Genomic DNA, 9,309 nt, shown 5'->3' on the forward strand with positions numbered 1-9,309 from the left:
GGACAGCAGCAGTGGGCAGCGGTGCTGATTTCTTGCCAAGGCTGGGGCTTTCGCCGGTTGTGTTCTTGCCTCGGCACGGGCGTGGCTTCGTGTATCTTGCGGCAGGGAATTTTGCCTGGGCCGCCCCGGAGGCTCCCGGTGGCCAGTGAGGGCCCCTGTTCTCATTGTCTTTCCTTCCCTCTCCACAGACTTGGTTGGCTCTCAGTTCACAGTTGTGGTGGCCCCTGCTTGGTGCCAGGGTTGGACCCCGGACACCTGCGATGGCCAGGTGTGGCCCTGCCCTGGAGGAGCTCCCCAGTGGAGCACTGCTGGGGTGAGGTCAGCACTGAGGAGGCCCTCACCCAGCCCTTGCTGGAGGAAGGGACATTTGGGCTGAGTCTCGAGGCAAGAGTTGACCAGACGGAACGAGATGGCATTCCGGGCAGAGGGCACAGCAGCAGCAAAGGCACCGAGGCCAGAGCAGGCATGGTTTGCCCGGGCCAGGACACCGCCCGGGAGCCTGCCTCCACCGCCAGCCCATAGAGGACCCTTCTAGGATGGAGCGAGTCTCACTCAGCTTTGACCCCCCCTTGGCCAGCTCAGCACCTTGTCTGGAGGTGGAGTCCGTGAACGTTTGTTGAGTGAATGAGCGAGTGGATGTTTTCTTCCTGCCCCTGGCCAACCCATCCCACCTGCCTGGCTGCCACCCCCTTCCCCATCCCCCCCCCCGCCCCTCAGAGTCCTTCCCTGAGCTTATGCTTTTGCCTCGGCGCCCCTTCCACGGGGACTCAGTAGAGCCCACCAGGATGGGGGTCCGTCCTTCCGGACCCCGAGCTTGGTGCCAGCACCTCGAGACCCCAGCTGGCTTCTTCCACTTTCCAGTGTTAGGCGGTCGGTGATCAGTGATGAACTGACCCTTTCCAGAACTTACCTCCTGGACAGGACTGGGTCCCGTGGGAGTCTCTGTGGGTGGGCTACAGCTGCCCATCTGTCCCCAGGTCTCCTCAGGCACTCCCCAGTTCTGGATGTTTCTAAAAAACTATGGAAACAGCTTGGCATCATCAGATTCAATTTCCTGTCATTTTAAAAAAGAAGGCCCAGCTAATTTAAAAGCGAATATTCTGCCGGGGTATGACCTGAAGACTGCGAGGAGGGCTGGGAGGTGCGGTCCGGCCCAGGTCGGGGCCATTCTCCCCCGCCACACGCTCCCTCCCTCACTGGGTAGGTGTGTGGACGGGCGGGCCCTGGGCAGCCAGGGTCCTGGGCCCTCCGCCCTCCTTGTCCATTTGCTGAATCCCTTCTCCAGACGCTGGTCTGGTGTCCCCTGACGCTTTCTAGAATCGTTATTTATTACCTCATTTATTCAGCATTCACCGGGTGCTTGCGCTGTGCCCGGCTCGGCGCTGGGCTTGGAGGTACAGATTGATTTAAGGGGGTACAGGCAGGAGCCCCCACTCTTCCCCAGAGGGCAGGGCCCCCTGCTGCCCCACAGCCTCTCAGCGCGGCCTCCCGGGTGCCGGCCCTGTAGGCTTCTCTTGTCTCCTGGGCATCGCGGGCTCCCGGCTTTGGGAAGCAGCTGGGCCAGGTGCGGGCCGCCCGCCCGCCCCAGGAGACATCGCTGCCTGGGATTTGAGCTCCTCCGAGGGCTGGCGTCAGGCCGTGGGGAAATCATTTTCTGACAGTGGCCATCAATTTTGCTGAGAGCCCATCGGCGCTCCAGCAGCCTGTCCCTCGGCGGCGGCAGCTGGTCCATGTCAAGCCCCTCCGTGTCCTGATGACAGAAACGATTCGCGTTAGGTATCTGCCCCAGAGCATTCGTCCAGAAGAGATGGGTCCCGGCCGGTTCCGGATACGCACTGCGTCACCTCCAAGTTTATCTTTAGGTCCGTGGGTCAGCAGAGGTGTCTACTCATTGGGGTGACCACACGGAGCCCTTGGATGGGGCAGCACCAGCAGGAGCCTAGGACCCTTCACGGAGCATCCCTGCTGTCCCCGTGTCCATTTGTCACAAGCAGTGTTCTAGGTACAGAGGTTACAGCATTGAACACAGCAGACAGAGCCCCTGCCATTGCCCTGAGAGGAAAAAGACAGGAAGGAGACTGCCTTGTATAAGACTTGGGGAAAAGCATCCTAGGCAGAGGGAACAGCCCCGTGCAAGACTCCTGAGGTGAGAGTAAGCTTGCTGTGTTCACGCACAGGGTTCTATTTAAACTGGAGGTGGGGTGCCTGGGTGGCTCAGTTGGTTAAACGTCCACCTTCGGCTCAGGTCGGCTCTCGGGTTCTTGCGGCTTGTGGGTTCGAGCCCCGCGTCGGGCTCCGTGCCGACAGCTCGGAGCCTGGAGCCCGCTTCGGATTCTGTGTCTCCCTCTCTCTCTGCCCCTCCGCTGCTCACACTCTTGTCTCTTTCTGTCTCTCAAAAATAAATAACCCTTAAAAAATTTTTTTTTTAACTGCAGTCCATCTTGGTTAACTGGAAGTTATCCAGGATTAGAGCCAGGGTCCTAACCCTGGAGGAGGTAGTGGGTGTAAGGCGTGAAGGGGAAACGGGGTTTTGCCTGGGAGAGTTAGATACGGGGAGGAGCCTTCCGGGAGGCAGGCGCAGTGTGAATGAGGTGTGCAGGGGTGAGACGGGGGTGTGCCGGGCCGGGGAGTCCCGCCCACATCCCAGAAGCCGCCTACTAAGTGCCAGGCGCTGAAGAGACTCTGGGTGTAACGACTCACAGGTGGGCATTGTCACCTGCACTTCCAGGTGGGGAAGCTGAGGCCCAGACGAGTGGAGAGGCTTGTTCAGGGGTCACTGCGGTGTGAGCCAGGCAGGGGAGCCTGCGCTGGGAAGGTGGCCGGCACCTGGTTGTCCTGATCACCACCGGTCGGAGGGTGATGAACCGCCCCCGGCCCCCCAGCCGGCAGCCCAGGAATCCAGCTGTCCTCCTTCCCTTGAGCTCTGTGGATGTGGGCCGGAGGCCTGGGCGTCCGGCATGCAGGGTGTGGGGCATGGTGAGGTGGGAGGCCAGGGGCTGGGCACCCCACCCCCTCACCTGATGCTCAGACCCCGGGGAGGGGAGGGCGACTCTCCGCGAGTTTCCACGGACCTGCCACCTCCCCGGTTCTTCGTGGCAGAGGTGACCATTCGCCTCTCTCAGATGAGGTGCCCACGGTTTCAGAGCAGGGGCCGAAGGTGACTGGGGCCTCACAGCAATTGGGTGACGAGGCCCAGGGCAGCTGTTGGTCTTTCTGTCCCCACAGGACACACACCCACAGGGCAATGAACAGTAAAGGATGCTGGTGGCTGTGAACATGGGCCCTCGCTTTAGGCTTTGGTCGCGGCGATTCTTTTATCAGGGCAGGGAGTGTGAATTCCAGAATTGAAGCTGTTTCACTGCTCCCTTCACGGAGTCTTCTAGGCCTGGGGTCCCACCTGGCATGGCTTTGTCAGTCCTCATTAAAGATGTCGAGTCCACGCAGGGAACCCATCCCATCCACTGTGCCCATGGAGATCCCCTTCCCAGGAGAGACTGGGCTGGCCCACGGCTGTGCATGCTGTCCTGGTGCCACGTAGGTGGCCTACTGACCACTGGGAAGCAGCCAGTGGTCGAGTCCTTGGTGCTGTAATCCTCAGTTCTCGGTCATGCATTCATTCTTGATGGGCACCTCCTAGGCATCGGAGATTGCCGTTTTCTCTGGTCCCTGGTATAATGCCGGCCGTGTGATGCATACCCTGCAAATACTGCACGTCTCTGCGGGGTGATTTCAGAACTCTAGGAAGGATTTTCCTCTATCCTCAGTGTTTTTTCCCTGCCTTGCCTCTTGGCAGAAATTTTACCATTAGGGATTCGTTGCTTTTGCATAACTATTGTCCTGTCCAGGTTCCTCTTCTAAGATGCAAACCCCTAGAATCTCATACCATCTCCAGGAAGTCTCAGTTTCTGGACTGGAGGCTGAGACTGACTGAACAGGGCTTTGGTGTAGGTGCTTGCAGGAGAAACATGGAAAAGTGGCAGGTCCTGTGTGCCCGCAGAGTGCCTGGGATTACGGTATTCTTAGACCGACTGACGCACAGCCCTGGGCTGAAGGTATTTCTATTTGTTTCACAAGGAAGGGGACTGAGGCCTCAGCAGGTTCCCCAGCTGGGAGGAGATGGGGCCAGGACTGGCGTCTGTGTGGCTCCCATCCAGGCCCTTTGACCGCTCCTCACTTCTGTCCAACACGTGGTTGTGTGACACTGGTGTGGCCCCCACAGGACACCAAGGGCAGCTCCTCGGGGTCACAGCTGCTAAAAAGGAGGGCTCGGTCCTCACCGCCTTCTGCCCTTGACGAAAGGCAGGCAACGCCAGAATCTGGTTGGGGCCTTGCCATCGCCCTCTCGGGCAGAAAGGCCCTCCTGTCTTCTGATGAGGAAACTGAGGCACAAAGAGGCCTCACTCATGGCCTTCCAGCGAGAATGCATTGGGGCCAGAGCAGCCGCTGGTAAGGCTCACCGCGCAGTGCGTCCCTTCCCTGCCCCCGGCGTGTGGAGTGAGGGGCTTGGGCCTGGTCTTGGCACCAGGAGATGAAGCATTCAGGCAGCCCCTCTTCTGCATCTCTGATCGCGTGTCCAGCCGCAGGCCCTGCTGGGACCCCCACCTGGGGCCTCCTGCGGACAGGAAATCGGGCCTGGGGCAAACAGCGCGCGAGCAGCAGTGTGGTGGCCTGCCCCCCTACCCCACCCCTTCCTGCCCTTACGTGTCCGTCTTCCCGAGAAGAGCGATCCCTGGACGCTGCTGCGGCCGGCCCTTGCCCAGCTGTGCAGCTCCGAACTGTCCACCCCCCCCCGCCCCCCGCCATCCCGTTCTGGCCACAGGCTGCCACCTCCTCCCACAGGCCACACACTGCATCCCACTCGGGGCTCTGCCCATGCTGTTCACTCTGCCTGGAATGTTCTCTTCATGCTCCGTCCCCTCCTCTCTCTGCTCACGCCTTGTTGTTAAGATCTGTCTGAAACACTGCTTCCCCAGAGCTCCCACACGCACCGGGCTGGCTTCCTGTTATCGTGGAACGTCTCATGGCACCACTTACCTCTCCTGCTGAACCCTCCAGACAGCTGGACTCGATGAATTATTTATGAGATTTTCTGTCACTCTCCGTCTCCCTCACTGGAACATCGGCTCTGTGACCCCATGATGTTGTTTCCCACTGCATCCCCAGGACTGGGACATAGTAGGCCCTCAGGAAATGTTGGGTGAGTCAGTATCATGTGACTGTCGTTGCCCTAACGAAAAGGTTTTCGCTTCCTGCTCCCGCCCCGGCGGCCCTGCCCAGGGTATCTCCCCGCCTTCTGCCAGTCTCCGCCTCACCTCTGCTCACCCCCATCTGACCATGGATGAAGTCCACATGCCGCAGGGTGGCTTCTGAGGCCTGCAGGGTCCCGCTGAGAGAATTCCCTCTGCCTGGAGTTCCCTCCTTGTCTGTTCTCTTTACTTGGTCAACTCCTACGCACCCTTCAAAACCTCAATAAGTACCACCTTCTCTATGAAGCCTTCCTGGCTGTGCCACACCGATGGGTTCTGCCCCCTGCTGGTCACCCAGCAGCTGCCGGGCACCAGGCCCCGGGCAGGACACTGGGGAGACAGGGCAGGGAGGGTTGGGGAGTAGGAGTAAGGTGGAGTCAGCCCTACGGACGGCAACCTCGAAGCATCCAGATAGTGGTGATGGAGACGAGAGCCAAGCACTGTCCCCAGCAGTCTTCTTACATTTTTCTTAAAACCTTAAAGGGGCACCTGGGTGGCTCAGTCCGTTAAGCGGCCGACTTCGGCTCAGGTCATGATCTCGCGGTTCCTGAGTTCGAGCCCCACGTCGGGCTCCGTGCTGATGGCCCCGAGCCTGCAGCCTGCTTCAGATTCCGTGTCTCCCTCTGTCTCTGCCCCTCCCCTGCTGGCGTGCTCTCTCTCTCTCTCTCTCTCTCTCTCTCTCTCTCAAGAATAAATAAACATACAAAAAACCTCACACTGTGAGGTGCTGGCGTGGCCCAGCTTCACGGATGAGGACAGCAGGGTTCAAGTGGCATGGCTTGCCGCTAGTTCATGAAAAGCTGGACTTGAACTCCAGCTGCATTCCGTGTTGTTTGCTTCTCTGCAGCCAGTGAGGGGCTGTAAGAATATAGTGGGGTCCCCCGCGCTGCCGTGTCTGTGGGGCAGGAGTTGAAGTTCACAGAGGAAAAAGATGACACTGGAAGGAAGCATACACGGCCTTTCAGGCCAAGAGGGAGCCAGGAGGGCACTGCTTACTCTGAGGACTGTGTGGGCACAGGTCTGGAGGAGCGGGGGGCTGGGGGTAGTGTGGGGGCATGCAGGTGTGGAGGGGTGGGGAGCTCTTAAGTGTGGGGAGGCCCAGGACCCGGGTGCCTGCCGGGGGCCTGGGTGATGGATGGAGGCTCTTGGCATGTGGTCTGTTCCTGTGGTCCTGGCATGCGGCCACTGCGGGCTCTGGTTTCTGGCGGCTTCCAGGCTCCGTGGTCCCTGCTTGTCCCTGTTTGTAGTTTCTGCTTGTCCAGCCTCCGCTCTGTTTCTTCCCAGCTGACAAGGTGGGCGGGGGTCCCCGGGGAGTGTTGTGGTGTATACATCCTTCGGGAAGAACGTGAGAAGGAGTCCAGTGACTGTCACACGGGGTGGGCGGGGTCCCTCTGTTCCTGTCTTCTCATTTCCAGAAGAGATGTGCCACCTGCCCCTCCCAGTGCCGTCTGGGGTCACTTCTCTGAGGCCCATGGTCCCTGCTTTTCACGTGGCCTCCCAGGCGGGTGGTCTGGGCCGGCCAGCCCCTCCAATGTGTCCCACCAGCCCTCCACACCAGGCTGGAGGCACTGATGTCCACCCTGCGTGCTCAGTGGACAGCCCCGGCCCATTCTGTCCCCACCGCTGCCCAGCAAGGCAGGTGTCCCTCCCCATTTCACAGGGAGGGAAACTGAGCCTCAGAGAGATTAAATAACCGCTTGTGATTACTCAGCCCGTGAGATGGAACCAGGATTTGGACCCGGGTCTGGCCGACTCCACAGTCCTGTCCTGCCCTGCCCGGCAGGGATCCCCCTCTCCCGGCCCCTGCCTCATCTCTGCTTACCAAAATCCAACCTTCAGGGCTCCATCTGGAAAGACCAGACTCAGTTCTGGCCCATGACAGAGGCTAGTGCTCCCTCCTTTCCCTCCTTCCCAGACACCTTGTGCCCACCCCCTACCTTAGCCACCCTTCTTGGCGCTGGTGACCCTACATAAGGTCCATGCTCTGGAGCTGGATTTCATGGCTTCACCCTTAACCAGCTTTGGGACCTCTAATTAGCTATCTTAATCTCAGTTTCTTCATCTGTAAAATGGGAGGTGGGGGTGACATCGGTGCCTGCCCCCTGGATTGTTGGTAGGATTGAGTCCCTGAGTGCAAAGTGCTGGGAATGGTACCTGGCACATAGTAGGCCCTCTGTCCATATCCCATGTTTTGATGGGCCCCCTCCTCCAGGAAACACCCCCAGGCCCTCCAGGCTGGTGAGCGTCTCCTTCCTCCAAGCTCCTGCTCACCTGCTTTGTGTCCCAGTGGTGAGGTCTGAGGGTCAGGTGGGTCCCTTGCCTGACTGTAAGCACCTTGGGGGCTGGGGCTGCTCCCCCCCCCCCCCATTGCCCCTTCACCCCACCCCAGCTACCAGACCAGGGCTCTGCACATAATAGACACTTAATACATGTTTATGGAATTGAATTAACGATAAAACGAGATAATGGCCTGGAAGGAGCCTGAGTTGTTAGGAGGGAATGCACAGCGTAAAAACCAGGCATATTTTTTTAAGCAGATTAATCTGGTCTTAACTCATTCTAATAGCCTGCGCCCCTATTGGCCAAGGCCATTATAATAATATACGGCCAGGGCCGTGGAGCGGGAGATAGCAGTGCCTCAAAGTTTGCCTTCCGGAGGATACCACAGCAGGCTGCCTCCCGACTCTCCACGCTGGAGCCGAGGGAGGGTAAGGACTTACCTGGGGTCACTCAGTAGGAGAACTGAGAAAGAAGAGACTGAGGCTCAGAGAGGTCATGGGGCTTACCCTAAGATGCACAGCTAAAGGAGAAGGAGCTGGCCTTCCTCCCAGGTGATTGCGTTCCATTCGTCTTTGATCTTGGTGCCAGGACCAGAGCTTCCAGATTCTCATCCCAGAGAGCTTTTCGCTCAGCTCCTCACTCCTGTGAATCAACATCCTCGCAGTTGGGAAGTCAAGTTTAAGGCCTCAGAGTACATAAACCCGAGAGGAAGCTGGTATCAGCCATTCACACCTTAGTCTGAATTCACTTCCTGGTGAGGGCTCAGATCTGAAGGAGCGAGAGATCTATGGGCTATTGGGAGAGAGAAATGGTCCAGCTCCTGTCAGATTAGGTGGGGCAGTGGGACCCAGAGCAGTGGCTCCAAAGTCACCCTTCCCGGCTGTCTACTGCCCTATCCCTGAGTACAGATGACTGTCTGGGAGTCGGGGAACTTGGCTTGATTTCAGAAGGAGAGGCTTGGGGTGGTGACCAGTGCCTTTCTTCATAGTCCAGCAGGGAGTGACCATGCCGCTGGTCATGTGCAAGTCCTAGCTACTGCAGTGGATGTCCTGTGCGACTGTCTTCCCTCTGCTCATCTCAGGAGCAACCTGTGCTGTCACCAGAGCCCCATTGTTGTCACCAAACGGCTTGGCACCCAGCTCTTGCTCTCCCTCATCAGCAGCTTTGGACAAGTGTTGCTCTCTGAGCCTCCATTTCCTGGTCTGTGAAATGGGCTAGTGGTCCTATCCCAGTGGCTTTGAAGAGTCACTCGGTGAATGAATCTCGGGGGCACCCAGCACAGCCGAGGAATGAGTGAAGCCCCGTATGTGCCATTTCCCCAGTTCTCCCACCGGCCTGCGGAGAGCCCAGCACCTGGGGTGGGGGTGGGGGTGCCTCGTGCCCTTTAATCCACGGGGCTGCGCAGGTTACGGCAGGGCCGGGGCCGCCGACTGCCTGATGATAAAAAGCGCTGGAGGGGAGAAGAAGTTTCTTTTTGGCTGGAGGCTTCCCCAGTTCTGCCGAGTCCCCTAGCTGTCCCCACCCCCCGCCCCCCGCCCCCGTGGCTTCCCACCTGTCTCTTTCTAGCGGGCAGAAGGTCCTCAGCTGCTGGCCCAGCCTGGCAGGGTGGCTGCAGCCTTAATCAGCCAGCGCACCGCTTTCCTTGGAAGGAGAGATTGCAGGTGGCAACTCGTAATTTCCCAGGCTTCTCCCTTTCATTAATTTCTCTCCGCAAAATGGAGGCTTTTCTGCTGAGCCGGGGAATCGGCAGCCGCGCTCTCAGCTCGAGGTGGGGGGGCGGCCG

General features: G+C 59.0%; 1 long non-coding RNA gene across 1 annotated transcript; it reads right to left on the reverse strand.

Moving 5' to 3' along the window:
• Positions 1 to 1,322: 1,322 nt before the first annotated feature.
• LOC131518756 (uncharacterized) lies at positions 1,323 to 5,445 on the reverse strand. The gene is made up of 2 exons (XR_009265271.1): positions 5,035 to 5,445; positions 1,323 to 1,750 (listed from the first exon to the last, which is right to left on the reverse strand). It is a non-coding gene; the product is annotated as an uncharacterized LOC131518756 (long non-coding RNA).
• Positions 5,446 to 9,309: the final 3,864 nt, after the last annotated feature.

The sequence above is a fragment of the Neofelis nebulosa genome, chromosome 8 (genome assembly GCF_028018385.1).
Source record: "Neofelis nebulosa isolate mNeoNeb1 chromosome 8, mNeoNeb1.pri, whole genome shotgun sequence".
In the NCBI taxonomy this organism is placed as follows: Eukaryota; Metazoa; Chordata; class Mammalia; order Carnivora; family Felidae; genus Neofelis; species Neofelis nebulosa.